At 38.4% G+C, this 5,780-nt stretch overlaps 1 long non-coding RNA gene across 1 annotated transcript; it reads right to left on the bottom strand.

Moving 5' to 3' along the window:
* Positions 1 to 1,679: 1,679 nt before the first annotated feature.
* On the bottom strand, positions 1,680 to 3,011 carry LOC123116674 (uncharacterized). The gene is made up of 3 exons (XR_006457146.1): positions 2,831 to 3,011; positions 2,278 to 2,364; positions 1,680 to 1,784 (listed from the first exon to the last, which is right to left on the bottom strand). It is a non-coding gene; the product is annotated as an uncharacterized lncRNA (long non-coding RNA).
* Between the last annotated feature and the right edge of the window lie 2,769 nt (positions 3,012 to 5,780).

The following is a 5,780-nucleotide window of genomic DNA, read 5'->3' as shown; positions in this document are numbered from 1 at the left end:
TTTTGTTTCGTATGTTCTATGTAGTATCTATCATATCGGAGAGTATGTACACATAGTATGTAGTATATATGAATGTTTAGGTAGTATATATATATATATTACTTTTTTAGTAGTATGTATCATATTTTGTGCATACTACATTTCACGTATAAATATGTACGTATTTCACAAATATAATAAAAACTATGAGCTCACTTGCAACTTTTTCATATAACTCACTTTGGAGTATCTTAGATATAGTGTATGAACATATTAAAAATAATAAAGTAGAGTATATACTACCACATGGTAGTATATAAGGAATGGATGTAACTACACTCGGTAGTAGGATGTATTTTCCCTATATATATATATATATATATATATCTTTCCCTAATAATAAAGCGATGATTGCTTCTGGTTGTACATCGTCCCACATTTTGCAAAAAGTCCCTATACTTTTTGATAATTGAACCCGCAGTCCTTTCTTATTGAAAAAACGTTTCGTTTTGGAATTTTGCGTGAGAGACCCTATATTCTCTAGTATTTGATCCGCGGCCCTTTTTAAGTGAGGAAACGTTTAGTTGCTCGAGGAAGACGTGCGGTTCTGGGCGCGGCGTCGTGGGATCTGGCGGCTTGCTCCGGTGGCGCCATCGGCGTCCTGCTCATCCAGAGAGAGAGAGGCAGGGCATGAGGGGAAGAGGAAAGAGAGGAAGAAAGGAGAAGGGGCCCAGGGTGAGGGAGGCGGTCCGGTGCGCATTTATCTTGCTTATAATCCTTAAGGGCAATTAGGTACAGTTATTTGAATATAGTTGAATATGCTATCATTGCTGACTTCAACCTAGGAGTTTCGGAATTTATTATAAACTTGCTGTCACGAGGATATGTCCAGAATATGAACCCCCTTGTTTTAAAAAAAAACATACACTTCAAAAAAAATCTAGCATAGGAGCCTGCACGAAATCAATCAATATGCAATACAAGTAACCTGAAAGTTAAGATAGATATAAACACTTGTTCTGAACTAATGTAACTGAATCAGCTATGCAACTATACGAGTAACCTGTAAAATAGAACACGGCCTCAAATAGTTCAGACCAACTTTCTTATATAGCATAGAAACTTCATAGGTAAACATTTTAAACAAATATACTTAGGGTCAGTAGGCATCCATACATTAAGAAAAATAACAAAAAACCATTTATGTAGGTGAGGTCATCTCGACCTTCCATGTAATTCAGCACAAAAGCATATACTACATGAGATGACAAGAATAAGAAACAAACGGGAAGGAAAGACAATCTGCATTGAGTCTCCATGAATCTCATTGTCACCCAAAGATTGCTCTTTCTTTATTTTAGATCAGTTTGTAGTACATCCACCCCCCACAGCATACTTCATTTCCATATTGGAGAAAATAGTAAATTGCTCTTGGGCTCCTAAATCTTAAAATCTAGCAAGATATCTACCCATCCAATAGAATTTCTAACGAAAATGTGTTGGAGCTAGTGAAAAAAAAAGCATTTGGTCCATTCAGTGGGGACATAAGTACCTTCTAGTAAGAAAATATGCTACGCAGCAACCATATTTCTATAGAAACAGAATTACATCTACATCTACAACTGGAAAATATCAGTGATAATGGAATACTATCTACAATATGCTTACCATGAATGTAGCCAAAATACTTTTGAGGAAAAATGTCAGTGCTAGAAATGTTATACTGAAATTTGGAGCGGGAGGAGAGATAAACAAACCTTCCATAAATCCCCTTACAAATTTCAACAGTAAAGAACTGTACTAATCTGCAGCGTCAAAATTAAATTTTAGTCAGCTGTATGTACATAATATGATCAATTTCTAATAGTACCATACTTTTTTCTAATTGGCTCCTGTGATTTTTGAGAGTGCAGATCAATGAGATTAGCTTAACAAGCGTCATGGTTCAACTTATGCAACTACCAACATCCGTTTTATTGAGCCACAAGAAACTTAGCTTAACTACATTATCTCACAATTTCATTAGAGACTACAGCAGCAGCAAGAAAGCATCATGGTTTAGGCTTCGCTACTACCAAAATATGATCTCATGCGTAAAAAGAACAATAAATTGTTCGGCTTAGCATCATGTTTCATCTCACACAACTACCAAAATGTCAGGGTAAGCCATTGTCTTATAGTTTCAGGAAAAAGGATTACAAGTAGATGGATGGGCAGCCAGAGTGGAAGAAAATGAGGGAGCAATAAGAAGAGAGGAGGAGTGGGGGCTAGCAATGGGGAGAATCGGCGGCAGCTCACCTTGGCTCACCATGTCCTATAAGTTTGTTTACATGACTAAGTAGCTCTGACTTATCAGTTGACGCAAATGCTATCTCATGCATTGGCCTGCAATGTTCAGAACATAGAGAACTCTAAACAAATTGGCAATATCATTCAAAGAAAGCAAGGAGATAAGCATGTCTAAAAACAAATATGTAAAATAATTTTAGGATTTAATACCACTTCTAGTGATTTGGCAAATAAAAACTTGCAAGAATATTATTAAGGCTAAACTCTTTAAATTGAATCACAACATTGTAAATTACAAGCATATTATCACACAAGCATACTGTATGTTGTAAGAAATGCCATAATCAAAAGCAAGAACGCACTCGAGCTGAAAAGAAAATTATGTATCTGGAAACGAGATGAACACTATTATCGTTGTCGCTATTAGTGCTACCTAGATTGGAGAACGAGTTGAACACAGGAGGCGAGTGAACCCTAAAGAATATTTGTGCAAACCACAACGTGATTTGTATACATGAGGAAATAAACAGACGTCTGACAGATATTCAGAGAATGTACATACATTTAGCTAGGCAAGTGACTGGAAGCAACATTCTCCAGACCACAGGAATCATCCATGTCACCATCAATAATCCTAGATACCTGAAGATCAAACACGAAACATACTACTTTCCTCAGTAACCACGGACAAAGACATGAGACAATCGTGTTGAAAAACTGAATTTGTAGAAGAAAAAAAATCATGTCTTAAGTCCTAACACAAACAAATTCAGTGCTAACTTTGCAAGATTCTGTTGTGTCCGAAGAAGGAAGACATTACCTGTACGGGCCGACCGACAAGGAAATTACTAAAGGGCAAAGCCTATTATAATACCCAAATCAGTTCACCCGCATCAACAATATAGGAAATAAACAAAGAATTTTGCTTCAGGGAAGTGTGCTTCACATCTCATGCTAATCTGAACCACGCACACAAAGGATGATCAGTTAAACAATCATATATACGTTAGTGAGTGAAGAACATTCATGCATACTCAAATGGCAGTGAAATCTCTAAATTTTCTGTACCCTCTGGGAATAAGTAACCATTCTAAAGCTTCTCCATGTCTGGATTATGAAGCACACTCGTCCGAGAAGCTGAATTAATTGGTTGCAGCGGCGATGTATTATGATGCAGAAATTCAGGGAGAACCAAACATTAGGAGATGGCAACACAGTGCATATTCCCCTCTTTGCTGGAGGTGCAACATCGAGTGGAAGGACAACCTTCTCAAGTACCCTGCTTGGATGATCAAACAAAACGGATACGGCAATTAGACACATAATCAGATTGAGATCCCTTCATGAAACAGCAATTAAACAAAACGGAAACACACAGGATAATTGAGCACCCCTAATACAAGTATACAACTCTATATCAGGAACATGATGCAACAATCTGAGGCTAGAACACACACAAAAAGGCCTTCTGTTAACACAGCCAAAATTTGATACTCCTATTAAGAATACACATGCACGCTGATGCAGAAAACACACATGAAAAACGACAACGAATTAGAATGTGTGCGAGTTATAGAGGAATGAATGGACGATGGACTCAACATCACGGCGCAGTTGCAGAGGCTGGGTAGCACGGCGCAACGCGAGTGGTCGGCAAGAACGGGCCTCCCTTCAGCGACTACTCCGTCAGCAGCCGGCGCGGGCAAGAGGTTGGATCTGATGAGTCAAGGACAACGGAGCCGTCGGCGGCGCACTGCGTCCACCCCGGCGTCTTCAGAAATTTTATTTAAATTTATGAGCCTTCAGAAATTGCAAACTTTTTAAATTAATTTTCAAAATATGTGATCTTTTTCCAAATTCATGAACATTTTTCATATTCATGAAGTTTTTAAAATTCATGAACATTTTTCAAACTGGGATTTTATTTCTGAAAATTCATGAATAATTTTCTGAACTTTTCCCAAATTTGTAAAATAAAATAAAATCTATGAGCCTTGTTAAAATTTACAAACTTATTTTAAATTCGAGATTTTTTTAATCTATGATCATTTTTTAATCTAAAAAAGGGCCACCGTGTTTTTTGAGAAACAATACAACGACGTAAGAGAAAAGTGAGAAAAGGAGAGCAAACAAAAGGTAGGCGAGCGTATGAGGCAATTGGCTGTTTCATGGACTCCTCGTTCAAAAGGTTGTATCATGAAGCTCTCAGATTTGGAACCATGCACATCCGGCCGTTTTACTCATTTTGTGGTTTCTAGCTAGATAGATGGTACCCCTATTTCCTAGGAATTATTGAGGGCATCTGACTTGTGGCTCATACGGGGTAGACATGCATGGGTGCAACCAAATTTTCACCCACATGCAGTATGACGTCCGCGAAGCTCTCATGACCTCATGCTCTCTTTGTGCAACATCTCCTATTTAAAGCCACGACCACCTTCATAAGCGTCCCCAACGTAAGCATCTATCTCATTGAAAGTAGCAACATCTCGTTGTATCATCCCTCTACCACTTGTCAACTAGAGTAATGGCCCCAACCAAGAAGAATGCGGCGGCACGAATCCTTGTCATCGTCATGGTGGCAACTGCATTGTTACCGGCGTCAAGGGCCACCGTCACGAAGTCCGGCGAGGAGCTGTTCAAGATGGCTCTTGCCGGACTCATGGATGTGGCCATTGACGACGTCATCGCCGCCAGCCCACCATCGAAAATACCGGAAGTAAAAGCGGCTGGGGAGAAGCAACAACTCCTCGCTATGGCCAAGGTGGACACGGCCAAAAAAGACAAGGCCAAATTAGAAGCATGCATGTCGGCCTACAAGAAGGCTGGTGAGCAAGTCCTTGCCGCGCCGCCCGCTCAGAAGTTCTCGGTCATGGACACAGGCTTTACCGAGGCTTCTCGCCCAGCTCCGTAATTGGCACCTCGTTCACCCATATATTCGATTTGTTTCTTATTTTCATTGTCATGCATGCACATCGTACAATCAGTAGTTCTTGTTTCATTTTCATTTCTTCCTATTTCTATTGACGACTTTGTTTCGCATGATCGAGCACTTGTAATAATACAGATACAGGGAACCCTCACGTACGGGCACATTACAATACGTAATCTGTTTATTTTACAAAAAATTCCTATACCTATATCTGATATTATATATATATATATAGAACAAATGTTCCCTACAAGCAGTGGTAGTTACCACCACTTGCGTTTTGTATGTTGTATGTAGTATCTATCAAAATCGAGAGTATGTATGTGTAGTATGTAGTATATAACAATGATTAGGTGGTATGGATACTAATTTTTAGGTAGTATATACCATGTTTTGAGTATGCTCTTTTTTACGTACAAATATGTACATATTTCACAAATATAACAAAACTATGGGCTCATATGCAATTTTTTCATGTAACTTGCTTTGAAATATTTTAGATATAATATACGAATATATTTAAAATGATAAAGTAGTATATATAGTACCACATAGTAGTATATGAGACATATGGGGTAAC

The sequence above is a fragment of the Triticum aestivum genome, chromosome 5B, assembly GCF_018294505.1.
Source record: "Triticum aestivum cultivar Chinese Spring chromosome 5B, IWGSC CS RefSeq v2.1, whole genome shotgun sequence".
In the NCBI taxonomy this organism is placed as follows: Eukaryota; Viridiplantae; Streptophyta; class Magnoliopsida; order Poales; family Poaceae; genus Triticum; species Triticum aestivum.
The sequence above is the reverse complement of the archived record's forward strand: the minus strand, read 5'-3'. Positions and strand labels throughout refer to the sequence as shown.